At 38.1% G+C, this 20,473-nt stretch overlaps 1 protein-coding gene across 40 annotated transcripts in view; it reads left to right on the top strand.

Annotated features, from left to right (window-relative positions):
* The first annotated feature begins 801 nt into the window (after positions 1-801).
* The window catches only part of ZZZ3 (zinc finger ZZ-type containing 3), a 117,394-nt gene continuing 97,722 nt past the window's right edge, over positions 802-20,473 (top strand). For 8 of the 40 annotated variants that reach the window (XM_069595061.1, XM_069595014.1, XM_069595096.1 and 5 more), the window contains exons 1-2: positions 1,669-1,759; positions 4,187-4,309. The gene's annotated coding sequence lies outside the window, so the exon portion shown is untranslated. Of the gene's footprint in view, positions 1,094-1,651; positions 1,760-4,186; positions 4,310-8,325; positions 8,410-9,433; positions 9,552-20,473 lie in introns of those variants that run through there. The other 32 variants (XM_069595097.1, XM_069595092.1, XM_069595057.1 and 29 more) reach the window with 19 other exon arrangements.

The raw sequence follows: 20,473 nt of genomic DNA, 5'->3' as shown, positions 1-20,473 counted from the left end.
CAAAAACAAAACTTAAGAGTCTCTGCCTTTAAGGATCTCACAATCTTGGTGGATTAGTGTTAGTTGCTCAGTCGTGCCCGACTCTTTGCAACCCCGTGGGCTGCAGCCTACCAGGTTCCAGTGTCCATGAGATTTTCCAGGCAAGGATACTGGAGTGGGTTGCCGTTTCCTCCTCCAGGAGATCTTCCCAATTCAGGGATCGAACCCAAGTCTCCTGCACTACAGGCAGATTCTTTACCGAGTGTGCTACAAGGGAAGCCCTTATCTTGGTGGCTGAGAACAGACAAATAAGGTCTGGAAGTGCTAACTGCCATGAAGAAATGTAAGCAGGTAAGAGCAGCGTTCCAAAATGCTCCTTTGGATAGAGTGAGCGGTGGTCTGCGAAGCCTCAGATGTCAACCCCTGAGAAGGTACCTGAAATACACATCGCTAAAAGAAATCTGGGAGAAGTGTTCCGGCCAGAGGGAAGTCCTGAGCCTGCTCGTTGTAGGAACAGAGGGAAAGCCAGAGAAGTGAGCGAGGGGGCTATGCGGTCGGATATCAGGTAGGTTGGAGTATATACAATGTATACACATATTTTCTACCTAAGACCACAGTGCTAAGGAGGGAGGGTGTACAAATTTCTCAAGAGGCCAGAAAAGGTAGGATGAAGCGGACTTCCAACCGCGGCGCTACGGGGACACCTTTCCTTCTTGGGTAGGACCAAGTTAGACAACAGCAGGGGTTGGTCCGGGGGCCGCCCTCAGAAGACCAACCCTCGCCCTGGGGCGGGGGCGGATGTCGCCCCCGGCCCGCCCTGCCAGCCCGCGCTGCACAGGCTGCGGTTACCAGCAGGCGGTGTACTGAGCGCGCCTGCAGCCACCGCCGCCCGCCAGTCCCAGCGAGGACGAGAAAGGAGGGGACCGGAAGGAGCCGCTGGTGCTGCGGGAAGTGGCAGGAACGGGAGGCGGGGACCCACCTGGAAGCGCCCCGGCGCCGCTGTTGAGTTTCCTGCAGCGGCGGCCACCAGAGCCAGTGCCGTGGCGGGGGCGGAGAGCGGCCACGGCGACGACGCCTCCCTGAGTGGCCTTCGGCGCCCAACCCCGCTCGAAAGGTGAGCAGGCGCTCGGGGCACGTGGTGGGGCCAGATGCGGGGGAGGTAGAATGGAGGAGGAGGGTACTCGAGGATGATCGAGTCTGGGACCCGGATTTGGAACGGAGTGCTGGGAGGGGGTGGGCTGGAGGCTGCCGCGGCGACCGCGGCGGCGGCGGAGCCCCCACGTGGGGCGGGGGTGCGCGCGCACGTGTGCGCGGGCAAAAGGGGGGCGGGGGAGGGCTCTCAGGAGGCCAACGGGCGCGCGCTTGCTTAGTACTGGTCCACGTGACCGGCACGCCAAGAATCCGCTTCCACGTGACAAGCTCGGAGGCTGGCGGAGGCTGGCTGAGGCTGGAAGTTGCTCCGTCTCTGTAGTGTAACCGTGATCGTTGCGGGTCTTAGGGTTGTTTGCAGGTTTTCTTCTCCACTGGGGGATACGAAGAGAAATATAAGGCGGAAAAGACTTCCTGCACGGCCTCCTGTTTGTAAATGAAACCCTTTTTAAGTACTGAAACACGAATTTCTCGGTACCGCCATGTTGGTTGTAGAGGAAACTCGCGAGATGCTAGGGGGTTTGTATCGCGAGATCTCTTGATTCTCGCGGGACCTTGTTGGCAGAGCAGTTGTCCTGGATGGCGGAGCCCTGGGTTCCGGGGGCCTGGGACTCGCAACTCTTTGTACAAGGCAAGTTGCTAGGGAGGGGCCTAGGGCAAGTGCCTCTTGGTGCCGGGAGACGTGCTGTGTCAGCTTTCTCTAGTCCTGAAGGGAATATACATTGACCCAGTTGAGGCAACACTATCCTCCCCACCCCCCTGCGGGCGCTCCGCCACCTGCAGAAGCGACTGTACCCCTCAGCTCGGGCTCCTTTTTCCCCGCTTAGTGAGAGTTCCTGTTCCTCCCCGGTCTCACTGGAAGTCCGGAGCCGTGCTCGTAGAGACGTGACGATTCCATTGGATACCGTTCCTCTTACTTTCAGACGTTCTTGTCAGTTTTTACCCTTGTTGCCATTTTCTAAAGAATTCCAGACTTGTTAACCATTCTGTCGCTTGTTTCTTCCGCAGTAGCTCTCTCCGCTTGTCCTCCTCGGACGCTTAAAAATAGAGCGCGTTCCGCTTCTTCTCTCTGGGCATCATTTACTCCCATTTATTTGCTCATTGATAACTTCCTCATCACTCTAATTTACTTTGTATTTACGATAACTTTTGGCAGCGTTTGGAGAGATCCTTTGTATATCAGAACAATATCCGATGACAGAATAAAACCACTTTTAATTTTTTGTACGTGCCTATTAACTCATAATTAAAGATCAGGGTTTTTTTTTTTTTTCCCCAGCAAGATTTTGATTACTGTTTTTGTGAAGTTCCGTCTTTGTTGTTCAGGGATGATTGTTTTAGGTTACATACTTCAGGTAATAATAGTGGAACGTTTTCAGTCAAATTTAAAAGCAAACTTCTCTTAAACTTTGAGTTTGAATTCAATTTTTCCTTAAGTGAGTTTGAGATAAGATTAGCTTTTCTCCAACGTTTTATCACAGTGAATTTATAGCATAATTTTTTTTTTTTTTTTTTTTAGTATGGATTTATTTAGTATTCATAGTGGTAAATTAGCGATCTAATCAGGTAATCATGAGTTTTTTTAAACTACAGACGTGTTATTTTTCTCTGCATTTAGTACGAAGTAGAAGAAAGGGTAAAATACTCCCTGGTACACATTCTTCCAAGTTACCTTCCTCAGTCCTAAAATCTCTGTAACCACTCTCAGCAGTAGCTATGTATTATTCCTGATATTTTCCTTTTTTTTAACGGAGAGGAAGAAATGGAGGGGTGGTGTTTTAAGATAAACATTAGTAATGAGTAAAAAAAAATTCTTTTTATTTAGTGTTACATCTTGTTTTTTGACTCATACATACATGCTTTAAAAAATAAATTTTTTGTACAGATTTTTTTTGGTATTATAGTTTTATGAAAATATCTTGAGTGATAGCATTATTTTTGCCATAGAAATTTAGTATGCTGGTATCTCTACAAAAAGTACACGTGAAATAAGATTTAAAGAAATGTTTGTCGCTTGAGTTTTACACACACGCTGCACACACATGTATGTGTGTGTGTGTGTGTGTGTGTATATATATATATATATATATATATATATATATATATGCCTCCCTGGTGGCTCAGTGGTAAAGAATCCACCTTCCCTTGCCTGCCAGTGCAAGAGCCACAGGTTTGATCCCTGGGTTGGGAAGATCCCTTGGAAAAGGAAATGACAATCAACTTCAGTATTCTTGCCTGGGAGATCCCATGGACAGAGGAGTCTCGTGGGTTATAGTCCATGGGGTTGCAAAAAAATCAGACGACTCAGGACTAAACAACAACATACATGCATACATATAGATATATGTGTCATGCTGCAGGGCATGTGGGATCTTAGTTCCCCACCAGAGATCAAATTGCTGCTGCCAGAATTGGAAGTGTGCAGATACAATCACTGGACTGCTAGGAAAGTCCAGGGTTATATATATATATATATATTTTTTTTTTTAATAGTTTTGCTATTTACATTTATATGTTTATATTTTTTGATACTTCTGTGCTGTAAATGGTTACTCAAGTGTGTATATTGGAGTTTTCCAATTTAAAAAGTTACCAGCTTAATAGCTCTATGTACTTTAGTGAGTTCAACTGAAGAATGTAATGTATCAGTAGTTTATAAAACAAATGTACATATACTCAAAAGTTGCTAGGCAGCATTTTGTGATTGTTTTTTGTACTTTTACCTCCAAACTACCAGCAGACCTGTCACTTAAAAAAAGTGACCACTCTTCTTGGTCGGTGTGGTTTTCCCTTGTAATAGTTCAAGCAGGAATGTTGGGAATAAAAGTGAATGTTGAGAGCTGTGATGTGGGAAAGAGGAAAAGGAGACGTGGGAGTGTGTATAGGTTGATACTGAAATGAAATTGGAGAAGTTGCAGAGAAAAGGAAGGATGGTCGAGGGTTATCAGCCATGTTCCCAAAATAGGCAGCTCATGATGGTGGGAGTGGGGCTTGAGTTGAGGAGAATTTGGAGTCAGTGTGTGAGGCAATTTTTTTCCCTTTTTTTTCTTTCAAACAGGTTTCAGCCCACCCCCCAAATTGTATCACTTGTCTCTCCCTACGCTACCCACCCCCCCACCCCCTGGAAAAATCATCAACTGAAGTTGATGTTTAATTGAAACTCTGTGAATTCTTAACTAAGGTAAAGCCTGTCTTTCATTAAGTAACTTTCGTTGAGTACATTTTATTTTGTTAGAGATTGGACGTTGTGAAGATGACTATGGATTCAAAGATGATAATTTTGTAGTGACCTTTGCAAAGGTGTTTACACAGTTTTGCTTGGGAATTGGGCCTTTGGTTATCCAATCCTTGCAATAGTATTTATCGCTTATTCTTAACTACTTCATTTTATAAACTGTTTGGTAGCAGATCTTAGAAATTATTAGATTTCTACAGACACTAAAATACCCAAGTACTGGGTAGAAATATACTGCGAAGATTCAAGGAGAAATATATCTTAATATGATTTGAGTTTTGCTTGAGTAAAACTTAGATAATCAAGAAATTTTATTTTCTTTTTTGTCATTTATTATTGTCATAGAAGTCATCTATGAGAGCTAATGAGCTTCAGTGATCAGAGGATATTAACAAAAGTGATGATGTCCTCACTTGGAATTTTTTTGTTTAGATATGACACAATGCTAATTTCCATAGACCTGTAACTTTGTAAACTGTATAGTGTATTACCTATGTTACATATTAATTATATGAAGAATATACATTTAATTTCCTGTCTTTTTCTGAACCAGTGTCCAAGACAGTTTACAGGAAATTATTTGATCAGGAAAGTGAAGTCGCTCAGTCGTGTCCGACTCTTTGCGACCCTTGGACTGTAGCCCACCAAGCTCCTCTGTCCATGGGATTCTCCAGGCAAGAATACTGGAGTGGGCAAGAAAGTATGTTGTAGGACTTTTTAAAAAATCTGCCCTTTCATGTGAAAATTCAGTGTTGATTTAAGTACAAGTCTTTTGATTTTTTTTTTTTTTGTTTTTATTTTGGGTTTTTTGGCCGTGTTGTTCCCTTGACAGTGGAAGAATGAAGTCCTAACCACTGGACCTCAAAGGAATTCCAGTCTTCTGATTTTTAAAGTCTATGTGATATATACTGTAGTGCAGATTTATGTAGTTAATACTCTGATAACCACTGTTCAGTTCAGTTCAGTTGCTCAGTCGTGTCCGACTCTTTACGACCCCATGAATTGCAGCACGCCAGGCCTACCTGTCTTTCACCAACTCCCGGAGTTTACCCAAACTCATGTCCATCGAGTCAGTGATGCCATCCAGCCATCTCATCCTCTGTAGTCCCCTTCTCCTTCTGCCCCCAATCTCTCCCAGCCTCAGGGTCTTTCCCAATGAGTCAACTCTTTGCATGAGGTGTCCAAAGTATTGGAGTTTCAGCTTCAGCATACATTAAAAAACACAGTATGAGTAAATATTTCCCAAGATGTCAAGTCTTGACTTCTAAAACCAAATGTTATAGACTCTGCTATTTCATTTGAACTTGTCTTTCTCACTTCTTTGCTTCTTTTTCTTTTCATCTGTTATTTCTCAAGTCAGAGACAGGTAAGTTGAGTAACTTTCCCAGAGGATACTATCACACTATTCAATTTTTATTATTTTGGAACTCCAGAGTATGTATGTTACAGTCAGTAATTAAACATTTTTTGAGTGATAGTGATATCTTCCATTTGAAACAGCAGAGCTCTGAGGCTTCAGAATAACTGTAACCAAGTATATAATAAGCTTGTGAGTTTTATTCAGGAACTACTTACTGGAATAAACATTTTGCAACCCCAACAGAGTTGGTTATGTGATTTTTTTAGCCCACAGATTGCAAGATTGACCATTGGAATTAGGCACACTGACAACTGAAATGTCGTCTTATTTCAAGGCTATTGAAGAAGCTCTATTAAGTATGTGGAACTTTAAAAGATGGTGTCATTACATGGAGACATACAGTCCTATAATTATTAACTTCTGAGGGAATCACAGTGTTGTAGAGCAGGATAGCACATGGTCTGTTATAGTGATGATGTTAATCAGAAATAAATTTTATTCTATGTACTGTGTTTTAGGAATTAAGAAATTGATATATTTTTAGAAGATTTTTATGAGTTGTTCATTTGCTAAGTCGTGTCCAACACTTTTCGACCCCATGAAGCACTCTGGGCTTTCCTATCCTTCACTGTTTCCCTGAGTTTGCTCAAACTCATGTCCATTGAGTCATTGGTGCCATTCCAACCATCTCATCCTCTGTCACCCACTTCTCCTCTTGCCCTCAGTCTTTCCCAGCATTAGGGTCTTTTCCAGTGAGTTGGTTCTTCACATCAAGTGGCCAGGGTATTATATCTTCAGCTTCAGCATCAGTTCTTCCAGTGAATATTCAGGGTTGATTTCCTTTAGGATCGACTGGTTTGATTTCCTTGCTGGCCGAGGGACCACAGTTCAAAAGCATCAAATTTAAGAGTAAATGTTTTCAAAGCTTTGTTAATAAAAGTGTTTCAGTTTTCTAGAAAATTCACTTAACAGTGATAGTAAGAAGATGGTGCTGCTGTGTATAGACTTTGTTTTATTTTATTGCTTTTATCTTATTTAATATTTCAAGGGGTAACTTCCCAAGTAAGAGTCTTTACATTTAATATTTGATAATGGTAGTAATTAACCAATTGGCTAAAGACTGGCACATTTGTTGAAGGAATTTTCAGAGCAGATAATTAGAATTTGTAATCCACCTTTCTCTATGAATCAGGTGTATAGTTTTGAATCTTGATGGTAACAGTGAGTCTCCATCCTTAGCACAGCTGAACATCCTAGGTTGAGAAGTGTTTATTTCTGTTGAAGATTTTCTCTGTGGCTTTGCTTGCCTTTTTAGCCTCTCTTAGGCTTCCCTGGTAGCTCAGTTGGTAAACAATCTGCCTGTAATGCAAGAGACCCAGGTTTGATCCTTGGGTTGGGGAAGATCCCCTGGAGAAGGAAGTGGCAAACCACTCCAGTATTGTTGCCTAGAAAATCCCACGGACAGAGGATCCTGACAGGCTACAGTCCATGGGATTGCAAGAGTCAGACACGACTTAAGTGACTCAGTCTCTTTTAATATATTAATTTAAACCTTATTCTCCCTTTGTTGATAATGATGGTATGTAGCACTTGATTTAGGAGAAGGCAGTGGCAACCCACTCCAGTACTCTTGCCTGGAAAATCCCACGTATGGAGGAGCCTGGTAGGTTGCAGTCCATGGGGTGGTGAAGAGTTGGACACGACTGAGCGACTTCACTTTCCCTTTTCACTTTCATGCATTGGAGAAGGAAATGGCAACCCACTCCAGTATTCTTGCCTGGAGAATCCCAGGGATGGCAGAGCCTGGTGGGCTGCTGTCTATGGGGTCGCACAGAGTCGGACACTACTGAAGCAGCTTAGCAGCAGCTACAGCGCTTAATTTAGGTATTGACTGTGTACTGGTGTATGTTTTAATGATTTAGTGGCTGGTTTGGGATTTTGAATATTGGGAGTTAATATAACCATGTTAAATTTTTGATGTATTTCTTTCATTATATAAAAATGCATCTTTTATATATTTACAGATAAAAATAATTTCATGTCCTGCTTTTAACCTAATTATAGATAACGTTTTTCCATTCTCACAATGTCTTATAATCATTATTATAAATGGTTGTATGATGTTCCATGTGTAGATGTATTATTCTCCTTTTCTAATTTTTTTGCGTATATAAAAAGGAATGTGAAGAACATTTGTATTTAAGGTATTCCATGCATATAGTATCAATATTATCTCCTAGTACATTACAGGTTTAATTTTTAGGTAAATTTTAAAGGCTCTTAAAACACAGTGTCAGGATATTTGTTAAAAGGATCAATTTATATTCATGTTGTCATGGCTGTTGCTCTATACCTCAACATTAAATATTGCTTAAAAATGTAATGGGGGTAAGTCATACCATTTTTTTCCTTAAATTACTACTGAGGTGAAACATGCTTAATAGATACATTTCTTTTGTGAGTTTTTCAGATAAACAGAACTTTAAAATTAATGTTACCAAATCATTAACCTAATTTTGTTTTACTTCTAATCTTATGAAAGTCTTCCTTCTCTGAAAATGTAATGAATAAATGATACTGATTTTAATACTATTTATTTTAGTTTTAGTAACTTCGATTTAAGTAAATTTACTTTCTCAACTGGCATTGGTGTGAAGTGAGAATGTAAATGTTCTTCTGGAAATCGGTAATTGTTTAGTCTATTTACTAAATAGTTTTTCTTGTTTTGCTATGTTTCATTTTTGCTTATTAATATTGCTTTTTAAGTGATTCTTACGTGTTTAATATCTTTTGCTCTGGCCTCTTTATTGTATTTGTTTTCTTAGTTTTTCAAAGCACTTTATAATTTGAGGATAATAAAAGCTCATTTTGTACAAAACAAAGTTTTATAATTCTTTGTCTTTCAACCGAAATTAGAAATATTCTTTTTCTATATACCAGAATTTAGTAGGATTAAATGAATCAATTTCTTCTTTCTTGAAGAGATAAAATATGAAACTACTTTGCTTCCTGGTGGCTCAGATGGTAAAGAATCTGCCTGCAGTGTGGGAGATCTGGGTTCAGTCCTGGGTTGGAACAGTCCCCTGGAGGAGGGCATGGCAGCTCACTCCAGTATTCTTGAGGGGAGAATCACCATGGACAGACAGAGGAGGTTGGCAGGCTACAGTCCACCCAGTTGCAGAAAGGCAGGCACAGACTGAGTGACTAAGCACTATGAGCACTAAGGGTACAAGAAGCTGCAAAGAGAAAAACTGCTCTGATAGATTTTGTGGAATTAGAGAAGTAAACTTCTCCAGTCAACAATTAGGATGTATACTTAAGGTATTTCCCTTATTAAATAGTAATACACAGCTTGATATTTTAGCGTTCTAGAATATTTAATTAAAAAAGTGCTCATTAGCCATTATGAGTTCCTTTCTTTTTCAGCTGTTAAGAATGGCATGGCAGTATGCATTTACTGAAGTTAAATAATAATCTAAGAAATTCATGTGAGCATTGGTGAGGGCATCCATGCCAAGGAGAAGTTTTAAAATATATTTAAAATTCTTATTGTTTACAAAGATGTGGTTTGTTTTTTCCTTAATGGAATAATTAAGCAAATACTTTTTTTTTAAAAAGTGAGATTGTTATGCTTATTTATATTTTAAAGCTGTAATGTTCCAAAGCTATTGTATTATTAAATATTGACTAGTATTTTCTTTTGCCTTTAGATTGAAGTGGTTACATAAATGCTAGGAAGAAAAACCAGATTAACATTGTGAGTGTGAAAACATAAATATTTGAAAACAGTATGTCCTCTGCTTGGGGGTTACATGAGGAGAATTGCAGGTGAGGAACCCAGTGTAATGAAATTTCCTTATAGTTTGGATTAGGATGAGATTTATAGGGATTGGAACATAATTTATACCTTTTAATTTCTACCAGAATTCTGCTACCCTGCCTAATGGATGAGTTGGGTTTTCAAAGTGGCGCTGAAGTGGTCCAGGAATAGCAGTTGTTAAAAATTGTATTCTGGCACTCACTCACCTCTTTACTAGCAACTTTGGTTTTTTTTTTTTTAATTGGACAGAAGTTTAAGGAAAGTAGATCCTGCAGTTCATATACACTTTTCCATTAGAAGCAGATTTATGTGTTTCATAGAGTGAAATTTAGTTTGGCTGTATTATAAAGGGAGGAACCAAGATTTTTTCCCCCTGAAAAAGGTGTGTGTGTGTGTATCTTTGTGAGATTTATCCACTGATAGCCTCTGAGGGGCTCTGTAATACTTCTCTGCATTAAATCTCTACTCTCCACCCCAAACCTATAATTCTTAGTCTAAATGGTCTCTACTAAGCTTTAATTTTTAATGTTTTTGTAGTAATATGTTTCAATTCCTGAGGGAGAAATTTCCTTTTTTTCCCCCTCTGCTTTTAAAAAAATGTAAATATGATTATCATATTAATACACACAGAAAGTTCTTATAAGTGTACAGTTTAGTGAATTTTCACAGTATGAACATAGAACTGTGTAATCATTACTGAGAAATGGAGCATTATCAAAACCCCAGAAACTCTTGTACTGTATTCTGGTTATTAGTTCCCCAGGCTGGTAGGAAATCACTATTTTGATATCTGGTACCACAGAATAATTTTGTCTGGTTTTGAACTTTAACTCTCTTTGTAACCATTTTTATCCTGTTTTGATATGAGTAATCTGAGAAATCCTAGAACTTGATCTAGGTAATAATACCTGGACATATCAACAGTTTTACTTAGACATTTTTCTCATGACGTTCATAGTTTCCAGAAACTCTAGAAGGGGACATCAAAGAAATGCCTTCTTTGCTTTCTGATTGTATGCTAGACCCTGTTTAAATATTATTTGAGCAAGCAGGATACTTTTAATTTCTGTCATTGATGGTCTTCAAGGACACCTCAGCTGTTTTTTTTTCCCCCTCCTACTTAGAAGTTTTGTTTTGAAAACTTTGGTATAGCATTCCTGACCAGCTAACAGCTTTTTGGACTTTTATCCTATGACTTGGCAGCTTTCTTTTCATTCTTCAAATTCCTTTCAAGCAGTGATTCTCATTCTGATTTTTATGACAGCTACCCTGTGGTATCTTCTTATTTCAAAGAATGTGAGTTCCCACCCTTTCCTTTCCCTCCCCTGTCATAAAAAGTCTCAATTTAAGTTTGTCATTTTACTTTTAAAATATTTATTTCATATTTATGAACAGTATAACATTGTGGTGTGCAGATTATAAATCGAGTTATAGGCTACTGAAAAAACTGAGAGTCAGTTTTACCTCGTTAACATCCCCTTTCAGGCTGGCTTCAAGTGTACGTGCAACTTTCTTAAATGGAATTCTCCTTTTGTACTTTATTTTCTACCCTTCCATTTCACTTTATTAATTTCAAAAGAAGGCATAGAAAGATTTATTACTGTGGTCTTGCACATATTTTTCTTTCATGTAAGTCCCATGGTTAGTATGGAAGATACAGTTAGTTTCCTTTGTAAATGAATTTTGCTTATTGTCATTCAGTAATTGTTAGGACCAGAATATCATAAATGGCCTGTAGCTGTGGAAATTAGATGTTTTTTTTCAAGAATAATTTTAAGAATAACATTTTTTACCCTAGTACTCTTTCATTTGCTGAGCTTTTGTTAAAATTAAATGTTATGCAAAAACTTAATTTCTAAAAAAAATTTCTTTTTGGCCTGGAGATTTAAATTTAAAATGTTGACTTTGGGCATCATGTTATAGGATAATATCTCATGAAGAGTGAAGGAGAAAGTAACTGACTTTTGTAAAGATTATAGAGTTACCACTAAATTTGAATAAATGCTTATTTCTAGTTTGGTCTAAGGCACGTTTATGGGTAGGTACTTTTCTTTCTATAGTTAGCAAAATTTCGTGAAGGAAATTTTGATTTGTTTGTAACTACTATAACGCAGTGGCTCTCAAACTTTAGCATACGAAATTTTGTTTTTCTTCTTTAAAAGCAGTACATGGCTGGGTTCAACCCCGAGAGTGTCAGATTTAATAGATTAGGATATCACACTTTGAGAACCAATGCTAGGGTATAGTAAGGGCACCTGCATATAAGTTTTTATATAAAATTAAAATTTTTGGACAAATTCTGTTTAATAAAAACATTTATTAGATAAATATACTCTGATTGGAGCAGAAAAGAGTACTTGTGAAAGTATTTTGGCTGAACTGTTACTATCATTGTTATGGTTTAGTTGCTGAGTTGTGACCAGTTCTTACGACCCGTGGGTTGTAGCCTGCCAGGCTCCTCTGTCCATGGGATTTCCCAGGCAAGAATACTGGAGTAGGTTGCATTCTCTTCTCTAGGGAATCTTTCCGACCCAATAATCAAACCTTGTGTCTCCTGCTTGGCAGGCAGATTCTTCACTGCTGAGCCACCAGGGAAGCTCTTACTATTATAAAAGTAATACTAACTTAAAATTATCAAACATTTGCCATGTGCTAGATACATGTAAGGAGAAGGCAATGGCACCCCACTCCAGTACTCTTGCCTGGAAAATCCCATGGACGAAGGAGCCTGGTGTGCTTCAGTCCATGGGGTTGCTAAGAGTCAGACACTGAGCGAGTTCACTTTCACTTTTCACTTTCATGCATTGGAGAAGGAAATGGCAACCCACTCCAGTGTTCTTGCCTGGAGAATCCCAGGGACGGGGGAGCCTGGTGGGCTGCCGTCTATGGGGTCGCACAGAGTCGGACATGACTGAAGTGACTTAGCAGCAGCAGCAGCAGATACATGTAAATATTGTATTCATTATCATTTATGCCTCACAACAACCTTGTAATGATGTTTACTGTTATCCTCATTCTACAACTGAGTGAATGAAGCAGAGAGATTAAGTTATCTTGCTCAGTGTCACACAGGCATTGTTCTAGCTCCACTGTATATATTCTAACGAATTTTTTTGTATTACATTTTACAGTGACATTTGAATTTTCTTCTAGGTCTTATATTCAAGGACTGTTTTGTTAAAACTGTGTTTTATACACAAAAGCAGAACTGGATGTAGCTGTGATTTGAATACTTTGACTTTTAAAAATAGAAATCACTTAAATTTATTCATCAAGGTGTTATTTATCCAAACTCTATGTTTCCTTATACATTTTGTTTTGTGTGCAGTTTTAGTAAGGCAGCTCTTACATGATTAGTGTTTCATTTAAAATTTTGCACAGTGGTAAGTTCATATACTTAAGAATTGTATTGGTTTATTAGAGAGGATCACAAGTGTGGTTCAGTACTTAGAGTCCCCAAGGTGCTTGAAACTGTACTTGGGGTTCATTTCAAGTAAGCATGCATATTTGCAGAATAACACATCTAAATGATGATGTTAATTTCAAGGTACTAATATAAGAAAGGAACATCTGGTTACTTTTTTTATAATGGCTTATTTGGGAGGATTTCTGAGTTATATTCTTTTTAAGAGTATAGTTCAGTGATTTTTAGTAAATTTACACTGTTGTGCAACTATTTCCACAGTCCAGTTTTAGAACTTTTACATCAATACAAAAAGATTTCTTTTTCTTTTTTTGTCAGTGTCACTTTCAGCTTATTACTGATTTTTAAAACATCAGCGGGTACATTTTAGAAGTCCTTTAATATGACATTATACTACAGCTTAGTATTAGAAACCTATTTATAAATCTTAATACCTAAATCGTTGTTTTAATTAAACTTCCTTTTACAAAATAGAAAAAAAAAATTAGCCTTCCAGCACTTAGTTTCTGTTTACTCAGATCAATTTACCTGATTGTCAGGATTTAAAGTGATGTGAATAGTAGTGTTTAGGCCCGGGAAGCATTTTTTCATTCACTTAATTGGCTATTCGCAATCTAATGTATGAAGAGGGAAAGAGGAGAAGAGAAAGAGAAGATAAGTAAGAGAAACTATAGTTGTATAAAGATATTGACAAATTTGTTCCAAGTTCTGTATGGTGTTTGCTTGGTTTCTGGAAAACTACGGTGAGTGTTTCTGTTGTCTTGATCTGTATTACTCACAAGAATGACAGTTTTTTCTTTAAAAAAAAAAAAGCCCTTTTCTCTACGTATTTTAAGAATTTTGAGGATGAATAAGTAGCACATCACACTGAATAAGATAGTTCAGCTACCTGACTTTTTATGTCTCTTTAACCCTAGGTTTTTATGATTGCATATAAGATTCTTTTACCACAAAAATGCCTGAAAATTGCATTTGGCATAATGTGATGGTATTCTTACTTTTAATTAAGTGGACTAATTAAACAATGCATTAATAATAAAGATTATCAGAACTTTTGATAGATTATTTGCTGGCAGTTTAGTCTCCTGAAAGTTGTAGAGTATTGCTGGTATGAAATTGATTCTGACCAACAAGGAAAAATAGTGAGGTACATATGGAATTACTGTTACTGAACATTTGTTTTGGGCAAGTGAATGTGTTTTATAGTCTCTTTGTGTTGTACCAAAAAGAACATGGGATTGGAATCAGATGGACCTAGATTTTAAATCCTGGCTCTGGCACGTAGAAACTCTGACTTTACACAAGTAGCTTGTACGTGAGCTCTTGTTTTCCTCACTATAAATGATGTAGTACTTTAGATTTGCATATAAAGTATATAAGGCACTAGACATAAGATAAAGTGAAAGTATTAGTCACTCAGTCATGTCTTAACTCTTGCCACCCCATGGGCTGTAGCCTACCAGGCTATTCTGTCCATGGAATTTTCCAGGTCAGAATTCTGGAGTGGATTGCCATTCCCTTCTTCAGGAGATCTTTCAGACCCAGGGATTGAACCCAAGTCTCCTGCATTGCAGGGAGATTCTTTACCATCTGAGCCACTAAACAACTTAATAGAAGATAGGTATTCAGTGAATGCTATTTGTTATTTATTGATGTTAAAGTAGAGGCTTAGAGAAGTTTGTTACATGGCTAGCAAGTGACAAATACCTGTCTGATTTCAAAGCCCATGCTTTTCCAAATACGCTATTCTTTGTCTCCTAGATAGAAACGGAAATCATGGGAATCAAATATTAGTGTCTGTGTTACTTTGGATTTTAAATTATTAGTTAGGAATTCGTAGAAAAGCAAGTTTCAAAAAGTTAAGAAAAAAGGGTGACCACTATGGTATAAACAATCAGTATTGATAGAAGGCACTTAAAAATTAAACATATTATTTTAAAAAGTGAGACATGTTATTAAAGTTACACAAAATTTCCAGAGGCAAGAAAAGTGTATGAGTCATTCAGAGAAAATATTGTGACTTCCACATTCCAAATTTCTAATGAATTTCAAAAGAAAACGTATCAAGAATTCCCATAATACTAATAGTATATAACTGATGGTTAATACAAAAGTGTGTCAGGAAGAATGTGGAGAGACTCGAGCTCTGAATGAGTTGAAGTTAACAAAAAATGTATAAGACAGCAAGGACTTTAGCTAAATTTAGAGCAAGATCAGTAGGGAAGAAAGAGGTCCATTGATTGAGGAGATAATATTAAATAATGACAATTACTCAAATCCTATTTTACTTCTCATATCTAGGAGAATGACTTTCATACTGGAAAGGAGACAGCCTTGTTTAAAGAGGAAGCTATTCCATGATTATTATGGGTTGAACAGATTTCAGTTCAGTTCAGTCACTCAGTCGTGTCCGACTCTTTGCGACCCCGTGGACTGCAGCACCCAGGCCTCCCTGCCCATCACCAACTCCTGGAGTTTACTCAAACTCATGTCCATTGAGTCGGTGATGCCATCCAACCATCTCATCCTCTGTCGTCTCCTTCTCCCGCCTTCAGTCTTTCCCAGCTTCAAGGTCTTTTCAGATGAGTCAGTTCTTCGCATCAGGTGGCCAAAGTGTTGGAGTTTCAGCTTCATCATCAGTCCTTCCAATGAATATTCAGGACTGATTTCCTTTAGGATGGACTGGTTCAATCTTGCAGTTCAAGGAACTCTCGAGAGTCTTCTCCAATACCACAGTTCAAAAGCATCAATTCTTCGGTGCTCAGCTTTCTTTATAGTCCAATTCTCATGACTACCAGAAAAACCATAGCCTTGACCAGATGGACCTTTGTTGGCAAAGGAATGTCTCTGCTTTTTAATATGCTGTCTTAGGTTGGTCATAACTAGGATTCCTTCCAGGAGTAAGCGTTTTTTAATTTCATGGCTGCAGTCACCATCTGCAGTGATTTTGGAGCCCCAAAATATAAAGTCTGTCACTGTTTCCCCATTTGCGGTGAAGTGATGGGTCAATATGCCATGACCTTAGTTTTCTGAATGCTGAGTTTTAAGCCAGCTTTTTCGCTTTTTTCTTTCATTTTCAATAAGAGGCTCTTCAGTTCTTGTTTGCTTTCTGCTATAAGTGTGGTGTCATATGCATATCTGAGGTTATTGATATTTCTCCCAGCAATCTTGATTCCAGCTTGTGCTTCATCCAGCCCAGCGTTCCTCATGATGTATTCTGCATAAAAGTTAAATAAGCAAGGTGACAGTATACAGCCTTGATGTACTCCTTCCCCGATTTGGAACTAGTCTGTTCCATGTTTGGTTCTAACTGTTGATTCTTGACTTACATACAGATTTCTCAGGGGGCACGTCAGGTGGTCTGGTATTCCTGTCTCTTTAACAGATTCAGTTCAGTTCAGTCGCTTAGTCGTGTCTGACTCTTTGCAACCCCATGAATCGCGGCACGCCAGGCCTCCCTGTCCATCACCAACTCCCAGAGTTCACTCAGACTCACATCCATCGAGTCAGTGATGTCATCCAGCCATCTCATCCTCTCTCGTCCCCTTCTCCTCCTGCCCCCAATGCCTCCCAGCATCAGAGTCTCTTCCAATGAGTCAAGTCTTCGCATGAGGTGGCCCAAGTACTGGAGTTTCAGCTTTAGCATCATTCCTTCCAAAGAAATCCCAGGGCTGATCTCCTTGCAGTCAGTATCCCTTAAAACACCTTTTCGAGGTAAAGTGACTTTTGTACTTTGGTTTTGGTTGCACTGCAGGGCTTGTGGAATCTTACTTGAAACAACAAAACTATTCCCTTAAGTGACTTTGTAAACTTGAAAGTAAAATGGAAAACTACTAAAATTAAGTAGTTCCCTGAATAGGGATCGAACCCAGGTCTGAGGCAGTGAAAGTATGGAGGCAGTTCTGGTACTTTTTTTTCTTTTCCTGTAATACACTTACATATTGGCATGCCTTTGGTTCACATGTCACCTGATCTAGAGATGTTTTCCCTGATGAAGGAGTTTCCATCCGGCATCATTTACATAGACTTTGCTGTGAGTGATGCTTACAGATATGGCCCTCTTTACACCAAATAAAATAACACTTCTTTCTTTGACTTTCCCTGGTTTATTTTTCTTCACAGTAATTACCATACTCGATGTTTATTGTTTGCCTGTTTTTATTAAAATGTAAGATCCATGAAGGTTGCAATTATGTTTTGTTCATTGATTTAATTCTCAGCTTGAAATGGTGGCTGGTCAGTGATAATTTGTTGAATGAATAAGTTTATATTGTAAAGCATGTGGGGGAACAGTGTTGAGCACTGGGAAAATGCTGTTTGAATGTTAGCTGTTAATAATGATACTGCTGCTTAACTTAATTACATTCTTTGTATTTACACATATACTGGATTTCATTTTTTAGCACATTACATACCTTAAAGAATAAATGTAAAATTTCAACAAGAAGGTTTTTCCTGGATACTTAAAACTCTGTTAATATTAATAAATGAAACTTGATAAATATAGTGAGTCATAATTTCTCTTAAACATTCCAATATTGCTTGTTAACCAAACCAAATACTTCCAAACTGTTAAGTCATAAGGCTGAATTCAGCTACCTTTGTAAGTTTTAAAGACTATCGATTTCTAAAATGTTAAAGTTCTCTTAAGCGTTATTCAAACTTCAAGAAAAAAAAATCATTTAAAACTTAACATGGAAATACTGATATCATGGGTTGATATACCTAATTTTGCATGCATGCACAGTCGCTAAGTTGTGTCTAACTCTTCACACCCCCACGGACTGTAGCCTGCCAGACTCCTCTGTCCATGGGCTTTCCCAGGCAGTAGTACTGGAGTGGGTTGCTGTTTCTTTCTCCAGGGGATCTTCCTGACCCAGGGATCAAACTGGATCATCCTGCATTGGCTGGCGGAGTTTTTACCACTGAGTCACCAGGGAAGTCCATATTTAATTTTAGTAGTATTCAATTTTAGTTCACTTTAAAGTTTAGCGAGTCACTTCAGGGAATAGTTTTGTTTTTTCAAGCAAGTTGAATTTTTGTGATACAGTTGATGAGCACAGACCAGTTACCATCTCTTGACTGGCTGGTTATCAGCCTGACTTTAGTTGACTTTGAAAGCTGCATTTGTCCAGGTGATTTTTCTCATTCCACATATGGACTCATCGAACTTTTAACAAAAGTTGTCCCTATGATAACAGTAGAACTCCAAGAGGATGCCTTTTGGTTTCTTCTGAATTCAGTTTAAGGCGTTTTGTAGCTACCTTTTAACTCCATTATCTGATCAAGTTCTTTCTGTAAACCCCACCCAGATTGTTTTACCACTTCATTGGATTCCAAGAATTCATTTTTCTACCTGTCTGGCTAATGCCACAGGTTTTAGATCATTTAAATGATAAAAAGGAAGTGAGAGAAATGTTGATAGTGTTTGTTAATTTGTGGTGAATCAGAGTATGCCTGAAGGTTAGAAACAGACATGAAGTCTTAATTTAAAAAGAAAACAGCAGTTTTGGAAATAATTTTTTAATTCTTGGAGGTGAGGTAGAGAAATGGGCTAGTTCATCAGCATTAAGAACATTGCACTAATAAGTAAATAAGCTTTCTTAAACACTTTAAAAAAGGGATTTATGTCAAAGTTAGAGATGTATCTAAAAAGGTATTTTTTTTGTCCTTGTCTATTTTAATATTTTTATTAATACTTTGTATAAATACACAGTTGTACTTATTTTCTGAACAACTCAGCTGCAAGGATAGATGACTAAAAGCAGCTTTCAAAATTTTTCGTAAAATCACAGACAGGAACATACATGTAGTGAGTTGCTTAAAAGTGAGGAAGTTTTGGAAGAGTGGAATTCAATTGAAAAAGTTCTGTGAGTGAGTAGAATTTTATTCACCAGTTTTGAGGCACTGTACTGGAGAATAAAACATGAATTGCACTGTTCCCTCAAAGAGACTGTAATCAGAATATAGACATATCAAACTGTACAATGTAAATTTTATAGTAGAAGATTTAAGCATTATGGGAATAGAAGAAAGAGTGGTTAATTCTGGTGGATCATTGAATTGGGCTTAGAGGAAGACGTTTTCTAGAAATTGAAGATGAGAGAAACATCATTGTGGTGTTTTTTATTTGTTCTTTTAATTAGGGGACTGGAATATCAGTCAGGGTTCTATTAAGACATATATTTTGTGAACAGATTAAATAATACATTGGGATGGGAGACTGATTAAACTATTACAGTTGTTTAAATGGAAGTGATGATGGCCTGACTTGGAGCAATAATAGTAGGACAGAAAGAGTAGAAAGTTTTTTCAAGACATTTCAGAAGCAGAATAAGTAGGGTTTATTGATTGTATACTGGTGGGAAAGGGAAAGAGTTAAGATGTTAAGTTTTTTAGTTTGGGTGATATATGTTCTTTAGATGGTTGACATAGGGAGGAGATAAGTTTTTTGGTGGTAGGAAGAAAATGAATAGGGATTTCTACTTGTTGAATACAAACTACTTTGGGACCTCTAGATTGGGAACTCACAATATGCCAATCTGAAGTTTTGGGTGGTGTTTGGGGCAAGAAATAAAATGGATCAAAATCATCTGAAAGAGTTTGATTTTACCTGTAGGGAGAGGATAAGAAAGGGACACGTACATTTTGTAGGGAGCAGAGAGGAGTCACAATGTGTGAGAAAGTGGAGGGGAAAGTCTTGGACAATGTATCTCAGAGGTATGAGGCAAACTAGAAGGAAGAAGGAGGAGAAATGGAAGGAGGAAGATAAATGACTTGATTTAAAAGCTTCAAGGAGATTTAAATGGTGTGGCCACTGAGAATAGAAACCTTTGCAATTGGGGGAAGAACTAGCCTGATTTGATAGAGAATTTTAGTAGTTTGGTCTTGCATAATCTGAGGGATCCAACAGTGTGAGTTGTTTAAAAAAGAGAAAAACAAATGAGGTACCAAGCTGCATTAATAGGATTCTCTCCATAATAAGGGATATAAAATGTATTCCATGTTGGTTAGAATATATTTGCACTTTTGGCCTTGTTTCTAGAAGCTGCATTTTATGTGAAAAATTGAATGTGTTTAGAGGAGGGTAACCAGATGATGATAACTATCTAAGGACCTTTGAAGAAATTCATAGTGCTAAATGTAGAGAAGGAGTGACTTGGAAGGAAGGAGTGTAGAATGGGAGAGGACAGCTATTTTCAGGTAATGAAAGCCTGTAATGAATAGTTTCATAGAGTGGAACTAGACCCAGGTATACTACCAGACTTTTCCCCTTAACTGGGATATTATCTTATATAATTCCAATTACAGTAATCAAAATCAGGAAATTTCACATTAATTTATAGTTGAGAATCAGATTTTGTTGATAATCCTAATAACTACTTTCATAGTTTTAAAGTCAAGATCATGTATTATATTTAATTATTCTTTCTCTAGATTCCTTTAATCTGAAAACGGTTCCTTGAATTTCTTGACCTTGATACTTTTCCTCGAATTTCTTGACCT

This window comes from Ovis canadensis, chromosome 1, assembly GCF_042477335.2.
Source record: "Ovis canadensis isolate MfBH-ARS-UI-01 breed Bighorn chromosome 1, ARS-UI_OviCan_v2, whole genome shotgun sequence".
NCBI lineage: Eukaryota > Metazoa > Chordata > Mammalia > Artiodactyla > Bovidae > Ovis > Ovis canadensis.
The sequence above is the reverse complement of the archived record's forward strand: the minus strand, read 5'-3'. Positions and strand labels throughout refer to the sequence as shown.